This window comes from Stomoxys calcitrans, chromosome 1 (genome assembly GCF_963082655.1).
Source record: "Stomoxys calcitrans chromosome 1, idStoCalc2.1, whole genome shotgun sequence".
Taxonomy (NCBI): domain Eukaryota; kingdom Metazoa; phylum Arthropoda; class Insecta; order Diptera; family Muscidae; genus Stomoxys; species Stomoxys calcitrans.
Window position 1 is genome coordinate 189758211 of NC_081552.1, and position 14410 is coordinate 189772620.

Sequence of the window (14410 nt, forward strand, 5' to 3'; positions counted from 1 at the left end):
GTTGTTGTGCTATGCAGTCTTCGAAATCCATGTTGATGCTCGGCGAATGGAAATTCTCCTACGAGGTTTGGGAGGAATAACGCCTCAAGGGTTTTTGCTACTGATGAGAGAAGGGAGATCGGTCTATACGACTCCCGCAAACTCGGGGGTTTGCCACGCTTCAGTAGCGGGATCACTTTGACCATTTTCCAGACATCGGGAACTATAATAGTGTTCAAAGACAGGTTGAAGACTCAACTCCAGGTAAATCCAGATTCTTTAATATCAATGTAGAGATTCCGTAGGGGCCCAACGCCTTGGATGATTTGGCGGATGACATTCATAACTTCGCCCATGGCAAATTGTGATGGCTGTTCATCGGATGGCTCGGAGGCCACGGATACGACGAATGTCTCTCCTTCTTGCCCTGTCACTCTCGGGATGCACAATAACTTGACGGTTGAATAACTTGGCGCATCTCTTCGGATTATTCACGGTTACCCCGCCAAAAGTGACTGAGGTTCTGTCATCCCGTCTAGCGGGGTTCGAGAGTGACTTGTAGACCACAGCTTGCCTAACCGGGTGCCTAAGTTACATTGCTCCAAGTGTTCCAGTCACAAATTCGGCCTATGTTCGTTGACTACGCTGTTTATTTTCAGATTCAGCTCCCTGATTCTTTGGTTAGTGGGGTCCATACCACGAATCCCATCACGCTCGTCTGTGAGTACCACTGCCTGCGCCGGGCCGCACTTGGGGTATTCGACCGGCTGCTGCGTGAATGATGTCTCGGAATTTCCTATCGGCAACTAGCACATCCGAGGGGGGTGTCAGTTCACTGAAGCGGCGATTGGTATACCCTCTGCAGCCAGCCCAATGGGCCTTCTTCTGATTGATAAACGTCCGGCGCTCAGCGATTATGAAGTCGAGTGGTCGGTCGATGATGAGAATTATGGGGAGGTGCTTTGACCCGAAAGAGATGACGGCTTGCCAGGATATGTCACTCAGGAGTTCAGGGGTTGCAATGGAAATCTCGGGCGTGCTGCTGCCCTCCTCGTAATCATTGTGGGGGCATCCTCATTCGCCGTGCAGAACGTGGAGCCTTCAATCTGCTCTGACAAAGCCATGCCACGCTGGTCGTTACCTCGGGGGAATGCCATGAAGGGTGATGCGCATTAAAGTCCCACACAGCTACCATATACAGGTTGGTTAGCTCTATCTCGGTAGTACCGGACCTGACTACTATCCCCATGCACTCCATGTAGGGGTCATTAGCGCCAGGCGCAGGCGAGATGGGTCTACATTGCATGGAATGGTGTATCGCGAAGGCCAATCCCCCACCTCCATTCCTTGAGCGATCCTTACGTAGCACATTGTATCCGTGACAACTGTGCAAGCTGCATGTGTTGGTCAGCTTTGTTTGGATCGCTGCGACCAATATGTTTCATAAAATCCACAATCTCATCGATCTTGCCATGCAGTCCGTTGCAGTTTAGCTGCAAAAACGATAGACTTCCCGGCACTGGTCTGGTAATATCTGAGCTAGGATGCAAATTTTGCCCATGAACATTCCACTAAGGAACAGGGGAGGCCACCGTAGCGCAGAGGTTAGCATGTCCGCCTATGATGCTGAACGTCTGGGTTCGTATCCTGGCGAGACCATCAGAAAAAATTTTCAGCGGTGGCTTTACCCTCCTCATGCTGGCAACATTTGTGAGGTACTATGCCATGTAAAACTTCTCTACAAAGAGGTGTCGCACTCCAACACGCCGTCCGAACTCGGCTATAAAAAGGAGGCCCCTTATCATTGAGTTGAAACTTGAATCAGACTGCACTCATTGATATGTGAGAAGTTTTCCCCTGTTCCCCTGGGCTAGGATGTTGCTGTTGCGTATATTGCCGCACGGTAGAGGTCGGTGAGTCGCATAGTCCGACGTCGAGGACGAGGGCGCAAAAGGCGACGATGACAACGAGGACGCAGAGGGTGACGACAACGCTTGTGACCCACTGCCATGTTCGCACAGCGCCTTGCGACATAGCCAGTGCGACTATACTCCCGTAGTGAAGTTAGGCCAGAGCAAGATCGGAAATGTACCCACTCCATGCACCGGTTACACCTCACCGACACCGACCGATGATGAAGGCGGTTCTGGCAAACCGAACAGAACCAGGGTCCGGGGTTCTTTTCAATCTCGGCACGGACCAGAAGCGTGCGGAGAAGGCACTCCGGGATGTGCCTCTCCCATGGCGAAAAAACGACGAACACGTACACTGATTCGGTAGCTCTTGCCGATGAAGAATTCCATCGGGACAATCCGGTGCGTACAACCGGCTGCCATGGGATTGTCCTCCCGGTTTGCGTGTACCCCCGTGATCACATTCAAAAGACTTCTTTGCTGAGGCTTCTTCATCCATTGTGACAACATGGAGCCATACAGCTCGCGGTTCATACGAGGCCCATATTCTACTTGAACGCAAACTGTGGTCCATTTATATTACCAAGGATTTTTCTCTCAAACACTCCAAGTACTTTCTCATCGGCTTTCGCAAGTACCCATGCTTCGGAGTCATACACCAGCACAGATAGTATCAGTGTCTTGCTCAATCTAAAGTAGCATTTGTTAGCCAATACTATCCTTCGTTTTAGTTCGAAACTGTTATCATTTGTTTGGGTTACGGCGTTGCCGTGGTAGACAAAGTTGCTGACTATCTCAAAGTTCCCAACTTTTTGCAATTTCTTTATCTGCTCAGCTTTACAGGGTTTTATGGGAGTTGATATCATTCACTTTGTCTTATCTCCATTTATTGCTAACATTATTTTCGTTGATTTTCTTTCGATACTTCCGGAAATCTCACCCCTAAGAATTTTAAAATTTTTTTTAAATATAAAAAATTTCTGACTTTTGACAAGCCAATTTCCTCCCCCCAAAACATGATCTTATACGACAGAAAAAAACAAGCCGCATTCGTCCACTTTGCTCCAATCCAAAATTCATTAGGATACTACTTTCCTAAGTCGAGCTAGAATTTTTCAAAGACAACTTTATTCTTGGGTATTTTTCCACCCTTTCGTCGTTAAGGGCTAAAGGACCCTAATGAAAGAAATTTCCATTCGATTCATGGATTTTTATTTTAGTTGGAGGCTTACAAGCCCATTCTATTTTATCTTTTCATCCTTTGACAATTCCTTTAAGGCTCTTCATTTGAGGTATCCTCTTTTCGTTTACGCTTTGTTTAGTATAGTCAAATTTTCTTACATCCCCTAGTGGCGGCACAATGTATATTTCATTGCATAGGTTGTTGTTTTCAACATCCTTGAGATTCTTTTATTTTATTTTCATTTCCTTTTTTGGCATTGTATTTCTCCTTTTCATGAAGGTTGTGCGTGCGGACGACGTGTTTTGAATATTCTAATGCTCCGTAAAATTGGATTTATGTAAATACCATTTTTGTGGTTATCCTGTGCCCTCAGAAAACAAAAGTGGAAGAAAAGAAAAAACACATATATCAACCTGTAACAAAATTCATCTTGGAGTAACTTTTAAGGATTTGGTGTTAGGATGACATACAAGGGCAGAAAGAAAAATCTCTTCCAGCCCACTTTCAATTCCAATTGTATAAAATATTTTTTATGTCCACCATGGTCCATTGCCGCCTAATGTTTTAAAGTGGTCTTCCTTTAGGTTTTTCTTTTGTTCTCTTTAACGCTGTAAGGCACCATGGTATTATTTCTAATTCACAGTCTGCCTACGGAGATATGGATTAAGACAAATGAACTTTAATTTCCCCCCAAGGGGACATAAAATCGTACACGTCTATTATGAACAGGAATTCCTAAAGGACATTTAAATTATGTCATGTACGACATTTGTCTCTAAACTTCTCAGTAGGGATGGTGGCTTTATGTGGTCGTTTTGTGGCCATTTCAGTTTAAAGGGAAAATGAAAGCCATTTTTCAATGATCCATAGAATAAAAAAACTACCAATCTTCTTGGAGATGCGGGGCATCGATCCCCGTACCTCTCACATGCTAAGCGAGCGCTCTACCATCTGAGCTACATCCCCATATAGAAATGTAGGAGACATTTTTAAATAACTTAATGCAGACGGTTGATGATGCGTTTTATTTTTTTGCTTACAACACATTTTAAAATTTAGTAAAAAAAAGTCACGTAGAAAAACTCTGCACAGACTTACAACTATTTTAGTTATTATTATTCCATGGGAGTTGATCAATGCTTTTGCTTCAATTCAACCTTTTTATGATTATCAGTATAAATTTGCATACGATTTTTCTGTTGGCCTAGCTACCTTATAATTAATTCCGATTTATAAATCGCTCTTTTTTTCCATGGGTCTCTATACATCAAACAACATAACAAATGCATGATAGTGGAAACTTGAAATCGATGTATATATGAGGCTCTAATTAGCCCGGTGTACTTCTGTACACCCTGAAGTGTATTCTTGAAAATAAAGATTTTTTTTTTTAAATATTATAGCCTTGGGTCCATTCAATTTGCTTAACGATTTTGTTATATTCTTTTAATATTGTCGCCATAGGCCTGTCATATATTGTCCCGATAAGCTTTGCCTTAATCATACATGATATGGGGATCCCGCAGATTGGTTTCACAATTGGGTACCAGATTCGTATTCTGTTTTACACTTTTTGTTTGAGTACAATACTGCCCCGATCGACTGACAAGGCCCACAAGGTACTCTTTGGGGTCTACGGCGAAACACAGACCTTCTAACGACCTATGTTTTGAGTCCCATATTGTCCTGAACGGCTCACATCTTCGCTGGAGCTTTTGGGAGGAGTGGAGGCCCATTAAACAATGACTCAAATTCGGATATCACATTGGTACTTTGCTCTCGTAGGGACCTTTTATTCAATTCGCATATTGTAGCAGTTGTGGTTGCTACAATATGCTCCAAGTCATATCCTCCGCAGAGCACATCGATAGTGAATGGGTTATGGTCTAAAATCAAAAACGAGCTTCCGATTTTAATGAAATTAAGCAGAGGCTTTCAAATTAGTAATAGCACATTCCATAAAAAATTTCGTGCAAATCGATTGAAAATTGTGGTTACTACGTCTTATAAGCTAAGGGGGAGGCCACCTCCCCTCTCCTTAACCTATGCTCTGGTGGGTATTGTTAAGGTTTGCGTATAGTCGCAGTCTGCAATCAGGAACTGGAGAAGGAGATCTTCTTTTTCTAGTCCTGCACCAACCAGTTTTGTGTTTACAGCCACTAATTCAAACAAGCCCACAAAGAAATAGAACGCAAAGTAAAACTCCGTTTGCTTGCCGTCACGAACATCCACTCATCCAACAGATGATTTAAGATTTCCTTCGTCTGCAAGACCACACAGCAGACAGTAAACTGCCTGTGAGGGCAAAAATCATTTATTTCATATTTTTATACCCTCCATCATAGGATAAGGGGGAGGGGGGCATGCTAATTTCGTCATTCCATTTGTAACACATCGAAATAATGATCTGAGAGCCAACTAAGTACATTTTCTTGATCTTGATATTCTAAGTCGATTTAGCCCTGTCCGTCCGTCGAAAGAACGTTAACTTTCAAAAGAAATAAAGCTGACGCTTGAAATTTTGCCCATAAACATTCCACAAAGGAACGGGGGCAAACTTCTCATATATCAATGAGTGCAGTCCGATTCAAGTTTAAGCTCAATAATAAGGGGCCTCCTTGTTGTAGCCCAGTCCGAACGGTGTGCCGCAGTGCGACACCTCTTTGGAGACAAGTATTACATTGCATAGTACCCCACAAATGTTGCCAGCATTAGGAGGGGAAAACCACTGCTGAAAATTTTTTTCTGATGGTCTCGCCTGGATTCGAACCCAGGCGTTCAGCGTCATAGGCGGACATGCTAACCTCTGTGCTACGGTGGCCTCTGAGACACAACAAAGTATATATTTACTTGATCTGGACATTCGATTTAGTCCGCCCGTTGTGCTTACGTTACCTTTCGAAGGAATAGAGCTACTAGTCCGAATGGGTTGGGATTGCAAATGGGCTATATTCGTCCATGTTTAGATATAGCTATCATGTTTTGATGTAAAACACCTGGATCTACACCAGTTGTTTTATTTTTACTTCCTAAAACTGCGCTAAGTATGGTCAAAATCGGTTCATAGCCTGATATAGCTCTCATATAAACTGATCTCGGGTCTTGATTTCTTGAGCTTCTAGAAGGCGCAATTATTATCCGATTACGCTGGAATGTAGCATTAAGTGTTTTGGTTTGACCATCATCAACTGCGCCAATAATGGTTCATAAATGATTTAGCTCCCATATAAACCGATTTCGGTTCTTGACTTTTTAAGCCTCTAGAGGGCGCAATTATTATCTGATTTGACTGAAATTTAGCATGAAATATTTTGGGTTGACCATCAACAACTGTGCCAAGTATAACCCAAATCGATTCATTACTTAATATAGCTGCCATATAAACCGATCTCGGCATTTCACTTCTGGGGCCGCTAGAGGGCGCAGCTATTAATCGATTTGTCTGAAAATTTGCATGAAGTGGGTTGTTTTGACTTCCAACGGATGTAACATGTATGGTTTAAATTGTTTCACAACTTAATATAGCTCCCATATAAACCGTACTCCCGATTTTATTTCTTGAGCCGCTAGAGGGCGTAATTATTAACCAATTTGGCTAAAATTTCGCACAATGGATTCCACTTTGTTCTCCAACAGCCAATCGGTTTATAACTTGGTATAGCTCAAATATCATAATAATTCTTATCCATTATCCTTTGAGATATCGACCAAAGAACTTGACAAATGCATTCGGCTCGGCCAAACTTAGCAAGCTTTTACTTGTTCCATTTATCTATCTTTTGAGAGGATTTTAATGATCAAAAATTTTTTGCAATGGAAAGGGGTATCCAGGGATCCCGACCACCGGCGAATCCGTTCTTGTCCTTGGTTAGGGGATTTATTCCACCACCTTATGTGGTCATACTGAATAGGGATATCGAGGAGCCTAATATTGCTCACTGTGCCAAGTTCATTCAACGGCATTTTGGACCATATTCAAAACTTGTATTGAGGAGCCTAACACTGCTCATTGAGGTAACACTGTTTTTATGGGCTCAGGATCTTAAATCGGAAGATCGGAATATATGGCAGCTATATGCAAAAATACATATGCAAAAACCATGCTCTACACCGTACTCCATAGTCATTGGTATGTAGGGCACCTTAATCAATTTGACAAAGGTGTTGATGAAATTACATGGCGTTTCAGAAATCGCAACACACACTTGCATAACTTTTATAAGTTCTATGATATCGTATTCTTTGAACAGAAAGTATTGAATATGATCACAAGGTAGAATATGTTCGAAAAATCAAGATAATTATTGACTATCAAATTATTTTAATTATTTTAATTACCATACCAATTTGCCTTAATGCGTCTGTTATGAAATTTATTGGCACGTCTGTGTTATATTTAATCCTCAAGGATATTCATTCCCGTGGAAATAAAAATGTTTACAATACTCAACTCCACTCAAGTTAAATTAAATTAAAATTTCCTTTACTCTGAAAGGTATCACGCAAAAGCAAAATTTTTCCATGGCTCATTCCTCAGCAATCTCTATCCTATGAATCGTATCACTCTCACTGATTGTGACACAATTTTCCACCAAAAATAAACTCACCAAAGTGAAATTGTATCATGACCCTGAAAATTATTAATAACATTTAACAGCTCCATTGCCCCATCGCCCATATGCCTATTTATGGCCGTATTTCTCCCAGATTTTCTCGCCCCACATCTGTTAGAAGTATTAGATTAAATTTTTATCATTAACACAAATTAAATAAAGCCAGTGGTTATGGATTTAATACTTATCAAGACTAACTCGAGACACAACCCCCCAACAACCTAAACGTTTTCGTCGTTGTTGCCCTCATAATTGGTTGGTTACTTTAGGTAGCGAGGGAGCTCATTTAATGCCACATTACGTCGACATATTTCACTTTCACTTGCACAGATGTCACAACATTCATGAGCAAGTCAACACAGCCACACCAGCACCAGAACAAAACATTTACGCACTTTCACTGCGTCTCCAAATGTCCTGGGAAAGTTTCTTAGCACATGTCAGGTATTCACCTGACATGTGCTGAATTGAAGGTTAGGTGTCTGTGTCTGAATTGAAGGTTAGGTTTAGTCATTTGTCTTATTCTAGTGTGAAATAAGCGGCAAGTTCGTTGAGGTAGACGTTTAACCTATCGCAGATGTCATCTATGAGTGGGGGGCCTGATGCCATAATCGTACAATCGTGGGGGGGGGATCTCTATGCCGTAGAGTGAAACAGGCAGTTCCTTGGGGAACTCTACGGTGCTTCCATTTCTTATCCCTAAATTCCACAAATAACTGGCGACCACACACATAATTCGCGATCCCGCGATTTAGGCCGGACTGGAGGGAAGTGTCGGTCCTCAAGTCCTCAAATAGCTTGGCATGGCTGACCATGTCGAATGCCTTCAATAGGTCCAGTGCCACGAGGCACCCGTCCTATCACATGGCCTGGACTGATTGAAGCCGCGGCAAATGTGTGCGGCGATGGCATGCAAAACAGTTGTGGTGCTATGCTGCTACTGCTACATTTCTCATGAACATTCCATTAATTATCAGGGGATACTTCTTTCATATCTATGAGTGCAGCCCGATTAGAGTTTAAGCCGTGTCCGAACGGCGTGCCGCATAGCGACACCCCTAGGTAGAAAAGTTTTAACATGACAGGATATCTTACAAATGTAGCCAGCATGAGTAAGGGGATAACCACCGATGAAAGTGTTTTTGATGTTCACACCGGTATCTGAACCCAGGCGAACATGATAACCTCTGCGCCACGGTGGCTGTCTTCGAAATTCTCCAACTAGGCTCGGGAGGAGTAGTGCTTCTAGTGTTTTGTCTACTGGTGCGAGAAGGGAGTTCAGTCTCTACGACTTCCCCTTACTCGGGTCCTTTCCAGACTTCAGTGGCGTGATCATTCTGTCCATCATCCAAATATCGGGGTGATTTTTTATGAGCTATAGGAAATGGCGGCTTGCCAGGCCACTCAGGAGATCAGGGGATGCAATGGAAATGGAAATGTCTGGCGAACTGATGCAACTCCTCAAAGTCCTAGTGCGGCAATTCTCACTCACCGTGCAAAACGTGGAGCTTTCAATCTGCTCTGCCAGAGCTATGCCCCGCTGTTCGTTACCTAGGGTATAATGCCATTAAATGTGATGCACATTAAAGTCTCCTAGAACCAGGCAAATTATTGGCAGACGATAAGCCGCTAATGTCGGACCTGTAAGCTTGATCACCCAGGCGTTCGGCGTCATAGGCGGACATGCTAACCCCTGCGCCACGGTGATAATCTTCGAAATTCTTCAACGAGGCTCGGGAGGAGTAAGTGTCTTGGCTACTGGGCTACCAAATTGAAGATGTTTGACAGTGAAACAAAACACGAAACGTGCGTGAGCTGTTTAAATCAGTGTTGCCAAAAAGATCATAGCAAAAAAATCACACATTATATGAGTGTTTAAAGATAGTTGTAAGGTACTCGACTCCTGGTAGATCCGATTCTTCAGCATCAGTGAAGATATACCGTCGGGGCCCATAGGCCTTGGATGACTTGGGGCCACGGATGACATTCATAACTTCGACTCGGTAAATTGTGATGTCTGCCCATTGGCTCGAAGACCAGCACTGATACTCTCGGGATGCACAATAAATAGACGGTTGAACAACCTGGCGCATCTCTTCGGATCAGTCACAGTTACGTCACCAAAATTAACTGAGGTCCAGTCATCCCTTCTACCGGGGTTTGAGAGTGAGTTAACAGTAGACCACAGCTTGCCTAGACCGGTAGCTAAGTTACATTGCCTCAAGTGTTCCAGCCACAAATTCCGCTAATGTTCGTTGACTTCCATGTTATTTTCCAGATTCAGCTCGCTGTTTCTAGGGTTAGTGGTCTCCGTGCAACGAATCCCATTACACTCGTCTGTGAGTACCACTACCTGCGACGGGAAATTGGGCCCCACTTGGGGTATTCAAACGGCTGGTACAAAGCGAGCGGCTGCTGCGTTGATGATGTCTCGGAATTTCCTCTTAGCAACTAGCACATTTGAGAGGGGCGTCTGCCCTCTCTGAATCCGAACCAATCAGCCCTCTTCTGATTGATAAACGTCCAGCGCTCAGAGGTTATGAAATCGGTTGTTCGGCAGCCCTCTCTGAAACCGAACCAATCAGCCCTCTTCTGATTGTCCGGCGCTCAGAGATTATGAAATCGGTTGGTCGGTCTATGGTGAGAATTATGGGAAGGTGATCTGATCCCAATGAATTGACAGCTTGCCAGGAAACATCACTCAGAAGATCAGGGTATGCAATGAAAATGGAAATGTCTTCAGAGCTGCTGCAACTTCTCGTACTTCTAGTGGGGGCCTCCTTATTCACCATGCAAAATTGGAGCCTTCAATCTGCTCTGCCAGAGCTTTGCTCCGCTGGTCACTACCTAGGGGAGAATGCCATGAAACTGGATGCGCATTAAAGTCTTCTAGAACCAGACAATTATGGCCAGACAGTAGCCCACTTATGTCGGGCTTGTAAGCCTGGCCATTAACTGGGTCACAGCTACCAACCGGCGGTATGTACACGTTGTATAGCTCTGTCTCGGCAGTACCGGACCTGACTACCATTCTCATAGACTCCATGTTGAGGTCACTAGCACCTGGCGCAGGCGAGATATGTCTTTACTGTGCAGAACGCTGTATCATGATGGCCAAACCCCGCACCTCCATTCCTTAAGGGAATGGAAACCTGCAACTGTGCAAGCTGCCTCTCATACCATTTCAAATCAATTGCAAGAAAAATACACTTCCCGGTACTGGCTTGGCAATGTTGTTACACAGTCCGACGACGAGGACGTAGAAAGCGACGACGACGCTTGTGACCCACTGCTATCTGTACATCAGCAAAGCACAGCACCTTGCAACATATTCAGTGTGACTATACTCCCGTAGTGACGTAGGGTCAGACCAAGATCGCAAATGCACCCATTCCATGCACCGGTTACACCTCACCGACCGATGATGGAGGCGATTCTGGCAAACCGAAAAATACCAGGATCCGGGGTTCTTTTCAATCCGGTCACGGACCAGAAGACTGCGGAGGAGGTACTCTGGGATGTGCCTCTCCCATGACAAAAAAGGGGGAACACGAACACTGAGGTGGCAGTCGTTGCCGATGAAGGATTCCATCGGGTCAATCCGGTACGTGCAACCGGCTGCCTGGTCTGTCGTTATGGTAGTTACGCAACGGATCAAGTCTTAGCGAGTCTGTTTAAAAAATAGGCTGCCACTCTAACCTATACTAGCCACCATGTTAACCCTACGACATCCTTATGCGATATGGTCGTTATTGGGCTTTATGTTGATATAGCTGTTTAAGAACACTCGGTTAAATGTCTTGGGCTTATAAAAGTAACATTTTTATAAGCCCAAGTAATTGGCATGCATGGAAAGCTAAGGGTTCGAACAGAGAGCTCGCTGAAAGCTGAGCCGAGATTGTCAATGCGATAAAGATTGTGAGTGCGAGAAAACTGGTTACATACAAGTCAAAACAAACGAGTAAAGAGGCTTTAAGTTTGGCCGGGCCGAACTTTGGATGCCCACCACCTGGGGTATATATGTCGTCACAGGCCGGTGGAAATTGGATAGCTTAAGCACCCAAATTCGACACGGACATTTAGTGCTCTAATATATTAGGTTGCCCAAAAAGTAATTGCGGATTTTTTAAAAGAAAGTAAATGCATTTTTAATAAAGCTTAGAATGAACTTTAATCAAATATACTTTTTTTTAATCAAATATACTTTTTAAAAGAATGCAATTACAGAGTCACAAGCTGTGAAAAATTTTGTCAACGCCGACTATATGAAAAATCCGCAATTACTTTTTGGGCAACCCAATACTTTAACTACTCACTGTTTCAAATTCCAGCGAAATTGGTTAAAAAATAAATCTTTTATGGGCTTCAGACCCTTTATCGGCAGATCGGTCTACATGGCAGCTTTATCTAAATATAGTCCGATCTGTACTATATTTGGGCCAGTTATTGGGAAGCCATAAAATAACTCACTGTTTCAAAATTCAGCAAAATCGGATGAGAAATAAAGTTTTAATGGGCATTAGACCCTTTATCGGAAAATCGGTCTATATAGCAGCTATATCCAAATATGGTCCGATTAGGCCCGTTCAAGAACTTAACCAGCGTGCATCAAAAATAGGTATCTGTGCCAAATTTCAGCTCAATATGTCAATTTTTGAAGGCTGTAGAGTGATTACAACAGACGTACGGATAGACGGACAGACACAAGGACATATATGTGAGGTACTAGCTGACCCGGGCCCGCTCCGCTGCGCCTACTTTTACTTTATATAGAACAAAGTTTCCTTGGAAAATTTATTTTCGACAATTAAAGAGCTTTTAGTGAAATACCATGCAAATTTGACTAACAGTTTAACAATATAAGTGCCTCTATCTGAATCCCACATGATCTTTATTGGATTACGAATTTAAGTTTAGATGAAGCGTGTACTCCATTCTTAATATACTTCATTTCAGCCCGATATTCTCATGATGTCTGATTTAGTGGTGTTTTCGGGGGAGAGGTGGTCCCCCAGATACTTGGCCTTGAAAAATATATCAGCAACGTGCTCTATTCTCATATATCTATACATCATTTATTTGAACCCCATATTGCAATTGGCCGCAAAATTTCTTTAAATTCAAATTCGTTTTAAACTCCTTATTGCAAAAGTCAGAAAATATGTCCGGTTTGGGGTATTGGCCCTAAAAACTATGAATATTAAGTCCCACTCTCTTTAAGACCCAAATTGTCTTGGTGAACAAATATGTCCTTTTTGGGGGTTGTTATGGTGGTGGGACGTCCGCTAGACAGTTGGCCCCTAATGTTGATATCTACTCCCACATACTTTTAATTTGAGCCCCATATGCAAAAGTCAGCAAATATTTACTATTTGGGTGGTGTTGTGGGGGTGGGGTGGCCCCATAGACACTTTTCCCAAATATTGATATCAAATTCGTGCTTTACTCCCGAAGACCTTTCATTTGAGCCCCATATTGCTATGGTCGTAAATTTGTCCTCTCTGGGGGATGTTTTTAGTGGGGGTTGGTTTAGGCAAAGATCGTAATGTTGGAACATCAGGCAATGCAGGGACTGTAGACTCAATACAGCGTAGCGAATAGGGACCCGATGATAGAGTTTCTTTCAAAAACCCATGTCCAAATTGAAAAGTTAGTAAACGACATAGGAGTGAGAGCAGACACAACGGAGGACATGTTAAGGTTTTTGATGAAAACCCATTTTCCGCAGCATACGAAGGGAGACACCGGAATCTTGGAATAATGATGTTGATCGAAGGTTTGTTATAACGGAATTTATGATAATCACTTGCCGTCCGATTTTATATAAGTGAGCTCGTAGCCCTATGTGTCCCTTTATGATACCAGCAGCCATACTGACCTCCTTCTCACTTCCTTTCAGTAATAGCCTCGTCTTCTCACGATCTGGATCTCACAGGATTTTTTGTTGCATGCGCATTCGTCGCCCACTTCCTTAACTCGGCTTCGGTTTAACCAAGTTTATCGACGGTAGTACTCTAGCCTTCATCGCCAAATCGTCTGTCCCTTCATTCTCCCTTACTCCGTTATGGCGCGACACTCAAACGATGCGGATTTTTCCATCCTCAGAGAAGGCGTTAATCTTCTTCTTACACTGAAAGACTGTTCGTGACCTTACCGTCCTGGTTGTAAATTGCCCTTATGGCGATTTTACTGTCGGTAAAGATGTTGACACTTGACATCCTCGCGTTAGCACCACACCACTTCACGCATTCCGTGATCGCCTGGATCTACTGACCGTTTTGCTGTTCCACAATGTTGCATGCGCATTCGTCGCATTCTACATTCAAATATCTTTTATTTAAGCCCCATATTCCCATGATCAGTAAATAAGTCCTGTTTCGGGGGTGCTTTGGGAATGGGGTGGACCCCAGAAACGTGGTCCCACATTTGGATATCAGATTCGTATTCTACTCGCAAATACCTTTCATTTGAGTCGCATATTGCCATGGTCGGTAAATATGTCCGATCTTGGGGTGTTTTGGGGCTTGGGGTGGCCCCCTTAGTTTCCATAGTCCCCTTGGTTCGACAATTGGATATCAGATACGTTTTCTTATCCTAAATACCTTTCATTTGAGTCCCATATTGTCGTGATTGTTCAAAATATATGTTTGGTAGGTTTTAGGGTGGGTCGGCCGTCCTAGGTACCCCTTCCGAAATTTGGATACAAAATTTTTATTTTTAGG

General features: G+C 43.3%; 1 protein-coding gene and 1 non-coding gene across 4 annotated transcripts in view; one reads left to right on the forward strand and one right to left on the reverse strand.

Moving 5' to 3' along the window:
* Window positions 1–14410, forward strand: part of LOC106083982 (serine/threonine-protein kinase NLK) — a 440409-nt gene that overhangs the window by 278291 nt on the left and 147708 nt on the right. The window lies entirely within an intron of this gene.
* On the reverse strand, window positions 3969–4041 carry Trnaa-agc (transfer RNA alanine (anticodon AGC)). Its single transcript has one exon. It is a non-coding gene; the product is annotated as a tRNA-Ala (tRNA).